Source organism: Centruroides vittatus, unplaced genomic scaffold, assembly GCF_030686945.1.
Source record: "Centruroides vittatus isolate TY-2023 unplaced genomic scaffold, ASM3068694v2 contig_481, whole genome shotgun sequence".
NCBI classification, from domain to species: Eukaryota; Metazoa; Arthropoda; class Arachnida; order Scorpiones; family Buthidae; genus Centruroides; species Centruroides vittatus.
This window is the reverse complement of record NW_027122271.1, coordinates 155,529-170,834: the sequence shown is the minus strand read 5'-3', so window position 1 is coordinate 170,834 and position 15,306 is coordinate 155,529. Positions and strand designations below refer to the sequence as shown.

At 42.3% G+C, this 15,306-nt stretch overlaps 1 protein-coding gene across 1 annotated transcript in view; it reads left to right on the top strand.

Moving 5' to 3' along the window:
- Window positions 1–15,306, top strand: part of Nup75 (nuclear pore complex protein Nup75) — an 85,782-nt gene that overhangs the window by 12,838 nt on the left and 57,638 nt on the right. The gene's annotated exons all lie outside the window — the stretch shown is intronic.

Below are 15,306 nucleotides of genomic sequence, written 5' to 3'. Positions count from 1 at the left end.
CGGACTACCATTTGTTCCGTTCTCTACAAAATTCCCTTCATGATAAAAACTTTGATACTTTGGAAGCTTGCAAAAACCACGTGGATCAGTTTTTCGCGGAAAAAACTGGAAAGTTCTACGAAGAGGGTATCATGAAGCTGCCCCATAGATGGCAACACGTCATTAAAAACAATGGCGCATACATAATGGAATAAAAGTATATTTTTAGTATTAAAACAATTTCTTTTATTTCTCTTAAAAATCGCTACGAACTTTCCGAACAACCCAATATTTTTACTGGATAGTCAGAGGTTTTAGTGAGTCATTTAAATTTTTTTTCTCTTATTTATAATGATTGGTTGTTAATATTGCACATAATGGTTTTATTTTTTATACTTTATGTTAATACATAATCAACTTCTAAGAGTTTTGATGACATCATGAAATTTTTTAAAAATTTCTGTTATTTTAAAAATAATTTTCATAGAAAATATAAGCCTAAATTGGTACATTATTTTTGAACTATATAAAGACTAATTTAGTTAATCATTTTTAAAATTGGGCTTAAATATACACAGTCATACGTTTTCTTACCTTCAACAGAATTTACATTAATAATACAAAAAGGAAGAAAACTGAAATACAGGTATACCTCACTTTACGTCGGTAATTGGTTCCAGAAGAGGCGACATAAGTCGCATTTACTTGTCTCCGAATTTACGTGTCACTAGACTTACCATTTCCAGTTCTGTATTTTATTTATAAATGCATTTTTAATAATATATGGTTAATAAGAATCTATTTTAAGCTTACGTACAAATAAATTTTAGTTTTTAATGTAGTACAGAAAAAAGTAATCTAAATTTACGAATACATGTACTTACATACTTGTAAATATACAGTAGTTGTTTACAGTACATCGCGGACTCTTTATTTGTGAATGTGGTTTCTCTAAGACATTATAAAATAAGATGATTTTTTAAGGTTAAATAACGAATACAGTTATTAAAATTATTTTACTATAGTAGAAAATAAACAAATTTATGTTAAATTTACCAATATCGAGTGGCGCTGACAACAATGCCAAATGGTAGATATTGGAACTACCATGGAAAATGCCAATAATGAGCACTTAAAGACCGCTAAATAAGATGACAGTACAGAAACACAGATGTTTTCATGTTTCGTTCTCTAGGATTTATGATGATTATATTAACATTTACTGTAAATGTGCATATTTTAATGTGATTTTGTGTGCTTTTAATGCTTTTCTAGTGGTATTACGACTTCAATATTTGTGGCGGACGGATGTAAGGTCGAATAAAATGACTTAAACTTGATTTTTATTTTCCATATACTTTTTTGACAATGACGTATAATCGAGAATGACATAACTCGAGGTATACCTGTACATGTGTCTTAATAATCTAATGTAAGGTATACTATACTATATTTTCCAATCTTTGTTGACAAAGTACTATTTAAAATTTATCTCAGACAATGCAGTATTTCAGTTAAACAGAACTTCATTAATTGAGAATACAGGACATATTTCAATTCTCTTCCTTTCTTGTTTTCATAACACAATAAATGCATAACCTGAAAGTAATCCAGTGATTTAAACTTTATCTTGGTAATTGATTTAGTTCACATTGAAAGATTAAAATTTTAAATAAATATTTTTTGTGTATCTTTTTCAATGGATCAAAAGTATTTTTTTGTATTTTCTTTAAGTATGGGTTTCATTAATGGAGTAGTTAAATAGGCTAATTTGTGAATGATTTTTTGTTGATAATCTGTCATATTCACTGTTTATAAGATTTATAAGGTCAATTGCAAAATGATATGATCACAATGTTTTTGAGTATACTTTTATTAATACAACTGCAAATATAATTTTTGAAACATTAAGAAATGGTTTATATATTACATACATTATGCCAAATGACTGCCGGATTAAATCAGGCTACTTTACTGTTGTTATTTTAATTAATTTCTAAATAATTTGTTACTAGAGTTAGGCATTAGGTGTCACTTCTTATTAAATTAAATAATTATAATTAAATAAATATTAATAAATAATTTAGAATATTCTGAAGTAGCCTGATTTAATCGAGCAGTTGTTTGGCGTTTTACTAATATATTGGGTTTTGGGATGTTTGTATATGTTAGTACATGTAATAAGTAGCAGTTATTTTTTCTGTAAAGTGTAAAAGAAAAATATAAGCTAGTTTTCTTGCAAAATGTTATGGATACACCCTTTTAATATCCAGTGTAAGGCCGCCGACAGGTGGGGATAAGTGAATCCCTGGGTCAGGATGAACCTAAGGGATTCTTGCATGTGGGAGTGACGGAGGAGGCAAATGATGACAAGTGTTTTACATAAGAAAACCCGTTTATTGGAGAACATATATGCTTACATCCACAATAGACAGTCCACTTCTCTACAGTCCTTCGGAGTGGCGAAGATTTCCCTTCCGTCGAAGCCCCGGGGCGGACGAAGTGAGATCGCTGGACCGATGCTCGCAGAGGTGCGGAGGCGTCGTACGTCGTTGGCGGCGACACAACACAACACAGGTCACAGCTGTTTGCGGGATGCGGAGGAGACTCTCTCCGACCTTCGGGATCCCGGGTTTTTATAGTTCTTCGCCCCTATTCCGATTTCCGATTGGCTCTTCATCCTCTTTCCCGTTTTCCAATTGGTCTTTCCCTTGTTTCTAGGCGAAACGTGGGACGACCCGGGTCATGGGAAAGGTCCGACTCGGAGTGTCCATTTGGCGTCTTTTTGACCATTGTGTTCGGAGACTGTTGACAAATTTACATGACTCGGACTCATAATTTAGCCCGTTAATTGCGGTTTCTGTCATCTAGGAACTTTTACGATTCAAGCGCGATGGTTTTCTATCTATTAAACTGCCCCCCCCTTTCGAAGTTGTTTTCTTAGATCGACTATTTATGAGCACTCGAGTCAAAATTTCACCTATTTATGAGTCTTTACGTCATAATTCCATTTATTTATGGCCTTTCGTGTCAGAGTTCTTTGACATAGATAGATCGTTTTTAACACGTGTTTTGGCACGTGTTCCGGCACGTGTCCCGGCACGTGTTCTGACACTCGTTGGTTACATCTTGCGCCGCGATGTCTAGGTCAAGAGTTTTTTTTTTTCTTGTTTTTTTTTCCCTTTTTATGTAATCTGTTGTTGTAATTTAAATGGAAGAATTTCGCGATTTACGGACCTCATCTGCAACCTCACAGAGCTCCTTGCCTTTTTAAAATGTTGCTCGGAATAGCAACATTTTAGCTGGCAGCTCGGGAAGCTGTCAGTCCATGCCTCCGTCTTACCGGAAGTGGCAACTGCATTACTTTACCCTTAACAAAACAACATCTGATTTGTACAATTATTATTGACCGACAATTGACAAGACATGTGAGAGGATGAATTTGGTTGACAGACATTCCTCCCCGGCAACCTTCCAGGTAATGTTGGAAGTTTACATTTGCAGGGGCGAGACGCGACATTTTTCCTTACACTCCCGCATAAATATGGACGAAACAATTCACAAAATTTTTATGCTCAACTTTACTTAATACAAAATTTTTCGCGACCATGCACGTTTGCGAGTGTAGTGATGAGTTTATTAGAAAAGGAACGATTAGAGTAATTACATGTTTATTTGAGTACATATATATATGTATATATATAAAAATAATTATAATTATAAATATAAGCATAAATATTACGTAGATTATCATAACATATAAATGTGGAGGTTATTAGGCGATATATATAAATATGCGAGTATACAAAATAAGACTATGGGACAATATCCGAAGGTTTTTCCTTCCTTTTGGGAAAATTTGAAAAATTTTTTTTTGCTTATATTTTTTTTTTCTTGAGCTTCAGGGGCTGGTCCTTTCTATAGTCGGCGGTTCCCACCTCGCGCTCGTCCGCACGCGTTCTGTTCCCTGTACAAGGTTTGGCAGCGCTGCATGACCTCCAGGATTTCTTGTCCCCGGCCCATTCCCAGTCGGGGTCGAGGTGCACTGCTCTCTGTTCCGACCGGCGGAGATGGTCGAAGTCTGTTAGCGTTGTGGGCGATCACCTCTGGGGGATCTGAGTTGCCGCTTGGATCACAGTTCGGCCTGGCCGTCGTCGATCGCATCCCTGACCTCCTCTGGTTTTGAATTTGGATCGCTCGTATTTCGGCGAGCTCGTTGACTTCATCCACCTCCGCTCGTAATTCAGTGGAGACCTCTGCCTTCTGAGGGAGAACGATTATTTCGGGATATCGGGGTGTTGTCGCCCCTCGAACCCGTCTGATGGCGTGTCGCAGAGCACGTTCGTCCACCTTGTGCTTTGGGTCCTCTCGGCGGAAGCTTGGGAAAAATATTCCCTCGAGATCGGCGTCATCCAGATCCCAGAGTTCAGTGGATTCCGCCATCGGTTTGTCTGGCAAGACATAAAGAAAGGTGAAATTTAGTAAGCAAAAGTTCACACACTACTTCAAGAATTTATGGTTTATGTGAGTGACCCAATTTCGCCGCGTTAACTCTGACAGATATACCCGCATTCACAATATTCCTAGAAGAGTTTTGACCGATTTGAGCCATTACTATTCTCCGTCCTGCTCTGTCCCTTCCGCTGGGCTCCAGTTTCTCCCAGGCTGAATAGTCACCGTGATCGATAGAGTCGAATTTTCGAGCATTCTTTCTAGCATTCGGGAGTGCAAGATTAGGCAATCGCCTGACCCGGTGATTTTTTTGACATCACTCGTTATACTTCTCGGGATCGATTCCCACACCACGAGTCTGCCCTTTCCTCTAATCTCGATTTTCCCTTTAAACTTTTTCGCGTCTTGTCGAGTTCCGACGTTTCTGACAACTACATAAAGGAGGTAGGCATTTTGTATGTTCTCGGTTTTTATAATTTGGATAAGAAAGTCTCGTTGGTAACAGTGTAGCCGTGTGAGCCAAGTTAACGGCTGAATTGAATCTAGTCCAACAATCAGCATTCGCGCAGACTCATGATTTAGGTGGAGTGAGAGAGAATGACCTTCCATTAAATGAGGGACTACCTGTTGGTGGCTCCCTTCCCATGGACAGAAATCGTCCATAGTAGGACATGAACATGTTTTGAAAGAGCATCCTCTTTCGTGAGCCTCTCGCTCTCTTAGGATATGGGATTCAGTACACCCGTTGTCCCTATACTTACAGGGTAGAGCCACGATTTCGGCCAATTTCTCCAAGGCAAGATTTCGATGGTTACCCATTTCCCCACGGCAAGTCGGACACCATTGTACTAGCTCCTTGCATCTAGAACAAATCATATGACCCGCCGGACACTGATACATCGGAGGCGACATGTGTTCGTAACACACAGGACACTCGAATAGGGCGACCAGTGCGGGATCCAAAAGGGGACGTTGAGCGGGTCCTCGCATGGTGTTCGCCGTTTCAGTAGGAGTAGTAGCCGTTGATTCTTCCATGGTGGTTTCTAAATAAAGGAAAAGAAAGATAGTTGAGTCTTAGTTCTTCTCTGGTGAAACTGTACACAAAATTATCGCTAAGGAGGTACGGGTCCTTCCTCGCGATTTTACAAACGCCTCATTTGAGTAGGAATTGTTTCGACTCCAACGGGAAAAGCGACGGACTCTTCCCGTTTGGGTCTCATTAACATCGACCGCCCATTTTTTAACTCATCTAGAGTCCTCGAAGGTGGACTCGTCTCCACGGCCACTGGCATCAACTCGATCATTTCTCGGGGAGCGGATTCCGCTCTGTTTTCTTGACGGAGAGGGGGATATGTGATTACCGGTCTTCGTCTCCTTACACAGTTGGATAGTTTGCGACAGCTCCAAACGATCGCGAGAATAGCTACAATGCTTACAACAGGGACTATGAGTGACAGATTCCATGTGGAGAATGGAGAAGTCCATACGTTAGAAGGTTTCAAAGCGTTGGTGTCAGTCTTTATCGATCTTATTTCCTGACTTATGTCCCGAAGTAGTCGTCCAGAAAATTCTAATGACCAACCGCGTTCACTAGTTATGCTTGCGGTAACGTTTTCCTGGATGTATTCTCGTAGAATCCCAACCTCCGTAACATTGAGGACATCCGTTATTGCGGGTATTACATAATGGTTTCGAAGGGTAACCTTGAATGTGGTCCGTGCTTGAAAGTGAGACGTAAGACGTATACCGGGTACGTGGCCGACGCAAGCCATTGGCAATTTAAAAATTCCTGTGTTGTTTAACTTGATCATTTTGACCTGTGGTTGCATCGAGCTGCTTATTTGGTTGCATTCGATAACTAGATTTAAAGGCGAGGGGGTGGAGTATATCCAAGTCCCTTCCTCGTCGATACGACGAAACATTGGTTTGGGGTAAACGGTAACCTTTCTCTTACACAATTTATTGACAGTTGGCTCGTCCGCCATAAACAAGGCGTATTCACATGCTTGATACGGGAGCTTCCAAACTGCAACTTCCGGTGCGCAAGTCGTCGTTAATCCGGTTCTACACTTCTGTAAGTCGTGCGCCTCCAATAACATATAAAGCTGTCGGTCTCTTGATAGGGCTATATACGGAAAATCGACTTGGTAATAGGCGAATGTTCTAGAGACAGGGAAATATGCAGGAAATTTCACTACTTCATACAAATCAAAATATCCTTCGGGAGTGACTAACGGAAATTTGGCGAAAATCCTTAATGTAGATGGAAGTGCTACGGCTGTAGTGGTGATCCACTGGTAATATTTGAATACGTTATCCTCGTTCAACGTTTCTATCAACGAGATTCCTCCGGGTAGGTGTTTGTTTACCTCCTCTAGCGTCTCTAACAAGTGTGACCTTGACAGAAAGTAAGAGCTGAGTCGATGGTTTTCCAACATTTCGATAGCTTGTCGTAGATTCGAGACACCGATTCGGAATTCCATTACCGCGTTCTCGGCGTATCGAAGCGCCGTACTGACGACAAACGAGTAGCTGAACATCTGGAGTTCTCGATCTAAATAGTCCTGTCGTCGAATCATCATGTCGATATACTTCCGGTTGTCCTTAACCGCTTGAAGGGTTTGATTTATGACGGTTGTCTGAGCTTCTAAGATATGTAGGATCTTCTGCTGATCTTCGGATAAACCGTCTATCCGATTATTTATGGCTTCTACTTCTTCTGATGTGGCCGTTCCAAAAAGAAATTTTAAAATTTTACCTCCAACGTTGATTAATCCTCGTTTTGCTCGGGGAGAACCATTTATTGTCACTGTGGACTTTAACTCTTTATATTCAGCCTCGAAGTCGGCGAGAGAATGATTTAGGTTCGTTAGTTCCACGTCGGCTAATGTCCATAGGGGTCTCATGGGATCATCCCTTTTCTGCACTCCCTTTTTGACAACGGGAGTTAGAGCGGCTAAATGACGGTGCAAATCGCGAAGATAATCGTCGTATTCATCGAATGATATTTCTAAGGCGATAGTCCATTGACTCGTTGTCATAAGAAAATTTCCTTGATGTAGAAATATGATTCCCTTGGTCAATGCGGGTACGATGGTTGATACTTCATAGGCAAGGCAGCTTATCAGCATGGACAAACAGATTGTTACGAAATTTCCCATCGTTATCTACCAAAAAGGGAGCTCACATTACTACTATTTACGGACTCGCGACAATTTATAGGCGCGCATGTATTTTACAATCGACCTCTCTCCACTTGGATATGATAACCTCTCTTTGGCGGAAAAGAGAGACTACCATTTACAATTAACAAACAATCCGATCGGAGTAGGAGGCGGCAGCCGCGGGTGGCCCTCATTCTGCCCAGGAGTTTCGGTGACATCCGCGTCCCGCACTATCACCCCGTTTGTCTGCGTTTTTCCCGAGGATTTGGGAAGAACCCAGGGATAATCGCTCACAGGTCCTTGACTTCGAAGAGCATATCTGTGTGAGGGTTGTGGAGTAGTCACGGGTCGGTCGATCTCTGTTCCTCTCGCGGCGTCCGTTGCGCCTAACGGACTCTGCTGAAGTGACTCTAAGACGATTTCATCCCAGGGGTCAACGGGCTCCACTTGTGGTTGTTCTGCGGTTAGGGGAATTGCATCTGAGTCTGTTACGTCCGTATTCTTTCCTCCTGCATCGGACGGTGCGAATTCCATCCTAGCGATTGCAGGCTTCATTCGATTGGCGTGTGTGTGTAATCGTTTCCCGGAATGAACGTGCTGGACTATAAAATCTACAGGACTTGTTTCAGCAATTATTCTATAGGGACCGTGCCATCGCGGGGCTAATTTTCGTTTTAATCCTACTGGGATAGCTACTTCATTGACGAAGACTCTATCACCTATGGCAAATTTGTACGGCTTATGCTTACGCTGATGATAGGAGTTCCTATCGTTCGCAGCTTTTTCCGCGTGTTCTTGGGCTATTTTATGAGCTAAAGCTAGTCTCGCTCTTAGTTCGCTCGCATAATTTTCGCTTACGCCATGTTGGGGTCTATTGGGCTCGGTAACGATGTCAAAGGGGTAAGTCGGATCGCGTCCATACAAAAGGAAGAAGGGGGTTTCATTCGTACTCGAATGCGTAGTAGTATTGTATGCGAAAAGAGCATAGGGGATCATTTCATCCCAATTGCGCTGATCCGCGTCGACGTAATGAGTCAGGATATCTATTAGGGTTTTATTAAGGCGCTCGACCATTCCATTACATTGGGGATGGTACGCTGTCGTAAGGAGCCTTTCCACGTGCAACAATTCGCAGACTTCCTTCATTACCTTGGACACAAAGTTGGATCCTCTATCGGTAAGTAACTGTTTTGGGACCGAATGCTTTAGAATAATTTGTGTTACGAACGCCTTTGCCACGGTTTTAGCGGTAACGTCGGGCAAAGGGATCGCTTCTGCCCATCTAGAAAAGTGGTCGACAAAAACCAATAGGTATTTGTTTCCGTTATAAGTAGTAGGGAGTGGACCCTGAATGTCTAATGCAGTACGCTCAAAAAGTCTCGATATTTTAGGAAACGTCTGCAAAGGTGCTTGATGACCATGCAGGGGCCTTCTCCTCATCGCGCATTCCTGACAACTGTCACGGTAATGCGTGATATGTTTGTTCATTTCGGGCCAGTAAAACTGTTTTTGTAATTTCTTCCGCATCTTTTTAGCACCTAAATGTCCTGAACTAGGAATGTCGTGAAATAATTTTAAAATGTATTCTATCATTATTTGGGGAATTACTAATCTATCCCAAGTCTCATTCCTTTCCGGGATCGTTTTCCTATGATAAAGGGTTTGATCTGCATCCAAATAAAAATTTGCAGCATCTAGGTTTGTTTCCTGTGAGGATGGGTTTCCCGTTAATTGTTGCCTGACCTGTTTACAAAAGGGATCCTTCCTCTGTTGTTCTTTTATTTGCATTTTACTGTATATGGGTTGCATTTCGCAGATCTTTGCTACGGGCATTCGGCTTAACGCGTCTGCATTTGTATGGGCTTTTCCTGGTTTGTGAATTATCTCAAATTGGTATTCTTGTAGTGCTAAATTCCAACGACTAAGTCTCGAACTTTCGTCCTTAACGTTGATGAGCCATCTAAGAGGTCTATGATCTGTAATAATTGTAAATTTCCTTCCATAAAGATAAGGTCTGAAATGTTTAATTGACCAAATCACGGCCAAGCATTCCTTTTCTGTGGTACTGTAATTTCTTTCCGAGGCCTTTAACAGTCTGCTAGCATATGCCACTGGGAGTTCTCCCCGTTCATCTTCCTGTGATAACACAGCGCCTATCGCGGTGTTTGAGGCATCTGTTGCTAACACAAAAGGACGGCTAAAATCTGGGGATCTTAACAGGGGTGCAGTTATCAAAATTTCCTTTAATTTTTCGAACGCGGATTTGTGTTCCTCGGCCCAGCGGAACTTTACATCGTTCTTAAGTAAGTCCGAAAGGGGCTTTGAAATTTTTGCATATTGCGAAATGTGATGTCTATAGTACCCTGTCAGTCCCAGGAATGCTCTAACATCTCGCTCGTTCCGAGGTTGGGGGAAATTTCTAACGCACTCGATCTTAGACGGGTCGGGTCGGATACCATCTTCTGACACTTCGTGCCCTAAAAACTTTATTCGCTGCCTCAGCAGCTGGCATTTTCGGGGCTTCAACTTCAGACCTGCCTTCGCCAGGCGCCGAAGGACAATTTCCATCCGTTCTAAGTGAGTTTCGAAGTCTGGACTAAATATCAAAATGTCGTCCATGTAGACGAGGCAAATTTTGTTCTTCAGACCGCTTAATATTAAATCCGCACATCTTTGGAATGTCGCTGGGGCACAGGTAACGCCCATTGGCATCCGATTGTATTGGTAGTGCCCCGAGGGAGTACTAAACCCCGTCTTTTCTTTCGATTCGGGGCTCAAAGGCAACTGCCAAAATCCGCTTAAAGTATCCATGGAGGAAAAGTATCGCGATTTTCCCAGCAAACTCAATGACTCCTGGATATGGGGCAACGGGTATGGGTCTACCTTGGTAAGTTTATTTAATTGTCTATAATCCACCACTAATCTGTAACCTTGGGGCTTTTTAGCGACTAATAACGCAGGTGCCGACCAGGGGGAGCTGGACGGTTCAACTACGCCATTTTTGATCATATTTTCCACTATCTCATCCATTATTTCCCGTTGCGCGTATGGAATTCGGTATGGGGCACGACAAATAGGGGGGCTGTTTCCAGTGTCTATTTTGTGCTCTACTAAATCACAATAGCCTAGATCGTAATCGTCTTTCGCGAATACTTGTCTGTATCTGTATAATAAATCTAACAAAGGGGTCAGCTTATCCTCTCCTACTTCGCTAAAATCGAATAAATTCGCAAATTGAGCTCTTGTTAACTCTGTTTCATTTAATCGCGTTGTTTTATTCTGCTTTGCATCTTCCTTTGTTTCTTCTTCTGCTAAAAGAAATGTTCCTATTTTACTCCCCTTTTTAATTTTAACGGGTTGTGTCTTTACGTTCATTATCCTAACGGGTACTTTTCCATGCTTCTGTATTTTGACTATCGTACAAGCAATAAACACTCCCTCACTGTCGGGGATTGTTGGTTCAACCACTCCCACTTGATGAGTCACCGAAGAGTGGACCTTCCCCTCCACAATGACCTCAGACCGCGGGGAATGACGTAGTCGTCCGCTATCGTCACCTCCTTAGGAGAGTTGTCTTCTCCCTGCTCTAAGCTATTAACGATTGTTTGTTTTGGCTTCTTCCCTATTTTTCGCTTATTTTTTTGTGCGCGTTTGATCTTTTTCTTTTCTGCGTTTTCTCTAGTTTTATTCTCGTTTTCACTAATTAAAGTTAAATCTAAATCGTTTCCTGCCGATGCACGTGTATTTGCGTCAATCTGCTTCTGACAATTTCCGATAGATCTCTTTAGACTAGGATGGTCGGCAGTTTCCTTTAACTCAGCTAAACCCCAAAAGGACACGATATCGCCTGAGGGAAAGCTAAGTGTCGCGTTCCTAACCGAAATTGTGACGTCATATAATTCGATAATGTCTCTACCAAAAATTCCGTCGTTCGGCTCGGTGATTTCGGGTCTTACCAAATAACAATCATGATAAAAGACTAATCGTCCGATTCTGAATTTTAATCTAAACTTCCCGATCGTCTCTATGACGTGGCCGGTAACGCTAACTAATTCTACCGTTCTCATTTCGGCTCGCGGTAATAGTTCTATGTTGGGGAAAAGGGTTCGAGATATTAGGGTAACGGCTGCGCCGGTGTCTATTGTCAACCGTACTTCCCTATCCTCGACCTCGCAAATCATCGTACAGGGAGGCAAGTCTCTACCTTTCGATTCGTTTATTCCCGCGAATGGAGTTGGAACAGGGCCTTCTCGTATTCGTTCTACATTATGATTTCTTTCTCGAAATTGTACCGAAGTGACTCTATCTAATTCTCGTGGCTGCTTATTTTCTGATGAGCCACGTTCTGGTGCAGGCAATGCTAAAAATCTAGAGGGGGTCGCGTTGGTTGGCGTTCGTTCGGTATCGAAGCCACCTCCTGTACCACCATGACCATAACGCGGTGGGTAAAAGGGAAAGGGTGCAAAATGCCCGCTACTTCCGGGTTCAAATTGCCCGAATCGCGCCTGATAAAAGGGTATCTGTCCTGACTGACAAATTTGAAAGGGGCCCGACACATTTCGTGTGGGGACTACCCAATCGGGAGCGTCACTCTTCGCTCCCCACCTGCCCTGATACCGCGGAGGGACATTTCCTCCGTACCATTCGTACTCCCCCGGATTCCAATTCGGCGAAGGGTTTTGTACGTATCGTTCTCCGTTCCCTCCCCACGGCGACACAGGGCCTTGTTCCGGATACTGATTATAAAAAGGGTATCGCGCGCGGAATTGTCTTTGCGGGAAGGCGGGTGGGGATCGCGGGGAATATTGTTGCGGTGGGCGACGCTGCAGGCTTGGGGGATAACGCGGATTTCGCATCCCATTGTTTGCCCTTTCAGCTTCTTGGATTCGATTTGTTCGCGACGGTTCATCTCGTCGGAAGGCGTTTGTTTGCCTTGACGCTGGCTGTTGATCTATCTTTTTCCCTAATGTCGCTAATTGCTTCGAAAGGTGCGCGATTTTTGTGTCGAGAGCCGATTCTCTCCGCGGATTGGTCTCCTCTGACTGAGCGTCGCAATTATCTACGATATCGCCTATACTGGCAACTAAACTCCGCGTTTTTCCTGTCAGTTGATCTATTGTCTCCTCGCGGATCGCTATTTTTAACGCTTCCGCGAAGGTCGCTGGATCTTTGCTCATTACCTGTCTTTTTAATCTATCTGTTAGACCGTGCAAGAATTGGACACGCAATTTTTCGTCAAGTTCTCGCTGTTGACAGCGTTTGATAATCGCGCTTTCCTGTTCGTTTACGCCCGTGTGATCTATAGCGGTTGCACTGGCGAGAGTCTGCAAGCGGACTGCGAACTCCTGCACCTTTTCATCTCTCTTCTGGGTACACGCGTGAAATTTTTGAACCTTAATAGAGTACGGCTCTTGATCAAATCTCTGGATCATTAGCCTTCGAAAGGTATCGAAGTCCGTCACGCATTTCATCTGCAGGTCGCGCCATGCGAAGTCTCGGGCCACGCCCGTGAGCTTGCACTTGGCAATGCTCAGACACTGGCGAGGCGTCCATCCTGCCAAACTCGCGATTTCTCCCAATGTGTCGAAAAAGTCTGAGACACTCCCCGTTTCGCCCGAGAATGACGGGATCAATCCTCCGAACGCGGAGAAGGAGGGGAGAGAGCCGCTACTGCCACCGTCCCGAGGTCGCGTCGGAACACTTGCATCAGCCTCCATCGCTCAACCCACTTTCTAGAGAAACTTTTTGTCGGCTTACTTACTCGAATTTTGTGGGCCAAAATATATCCCAAACTTCTGACACCAGTGTAAGGCCGCCGACAGGTGGGGATAAGTGAATCTCTGGGTCAGGATGAACCTAAGGGATTCTTGCATGTGGGAGTGACGGAGGAGGCAAATGATGACAAGTGTTTTACATAAGAAAACCCGTTTATTGGAGAACATATATGCTTACATCCACAATAGACAGTCCACTTCTCTACAGTCCTTCGGAGTGGCGAAGATTTCCCTTCCGTCGAAGCCCCGGGGCGGACGAAGTGAGATCGCTGGACCGATGCTCGCAGAGGTGCGGAGGCGTCGTACGTCGTTGGCGGCGACACAACACAACACAGGTCACAGCTGTTTGCGGGATGCGGAGGAGACTCTCCCCGACCTTCGGGATCCCGGGTTTTTATAGTTCTTCGCCCCTATTCCGATTTCCGATTGGCTCTTCATCCTCTTTCCCGTTTTCCAATTGGTCTTTCCCTTGTTTCTAGGCGAAACGTGGGACGACCCGGGTCATGGGAAAGGTCCGACTCGGAGTGTCCATTTGGCGTCTTTTTGACCATTGTGTTCGGAGACTGTTGACAAATTTACATGACTCGGACTCATAATTTAGCCCGTTAATTGCGGTTTCTGTCATCTAGGAACTTTTACGATTCAAGCGCGATGGTTTTCTATCTATTAAACTGCCCCCCCCTTTCGAAGTTGTTTTCTTAGATCGACTATTTATGAGCACTCGAGTCAAAATTTCACCTATTTATGAGTCTTTACGTCATAATTCCATTTATTTATGGCCTTTCGTGTCAGAGTTCTTTGACATAGATAGATCGTTTTTAACACGTGTTTTGGCACGTGTTCCGGCACGTGTCCCGGCACGTGTTCTGACACTCGTTGGTTACATCTTGCGCCGCGATGTCTAGGTCAAGAGTTTTTTTTTTTCTTGTTTTTTTTTCCCCCTTTTTATGTAATCTGTTGTTGTAATTTAAATGGAAGAATTTCGCGATTTACGGACCTCATCTGCAACCTCACACAGTACATAAACACCACCTACATAAACAACATTAAGACTCACTATCCTGATTATAATGCTTTCCACAAGCTTCTGCAACACAGAGAAGTCAGTTCCCTCCAATGTAGAGATAATTAATTAACTTTTTCAGTTATTCAACATTATTGTACTGTTTATCACTGGCATACATAATTCTGCCCAAAATTCTCTAGAGGTTCTCCATAAGATTCCATTTTTTCCATTACTTCATAAACTCCATTTTTCATTAACCATTCCAATATTGACTAGGAATGTGGGCTATGTTTACCAGTGTAACCAAAGCCATCCCAAACCACCACTGATCTTCCTCCCTGATGTTGCTTGATGATCTGTTCCTCTTTTCTAAGATCATGCCAATAAAATTGCCAAACCATCAGGAATTTTTTCTCATCACTCTCTTCTAAAATATGTAATCTTTTGCCCTGGCCACTCTTCTGTACTTGTGTTGTTCTGTAAGTCAAGGTTGTTATGATTGACAACTTTTGATAAGGCAGACTTGTGAACATTAATATTTGCATCACAGGACAGTTGTGCAAGAGATGTTCCACCCAAATTAATTTTTCTTAACTTTTTTCTTTTGTTTAAGAGTAAGCTTTCTTGATCTACTAGAGAAAGGACTTCTTCATTCCATATAGCTTTCCAAGTTTCAAAAAGTTGTTTACAACACATGGTATGTGACCAATTTTTTATGAAATTATCCTCTAGAGAAGTATCACTAGATGATAATCCTTCATCTTTAAAAGCTGTAATTTTTTCTTTCTCAAAATGCTGCTTTTCAACCCATGTTAATGAAGCTCTCTTTACACCTCGAGAACTTTTTTTTAACTAATTTTGTTTTGGACTATTTCATGAAAATATCTAAAAAATATTAACTCAATACAATGAGAATAGAGACCAGTACAAA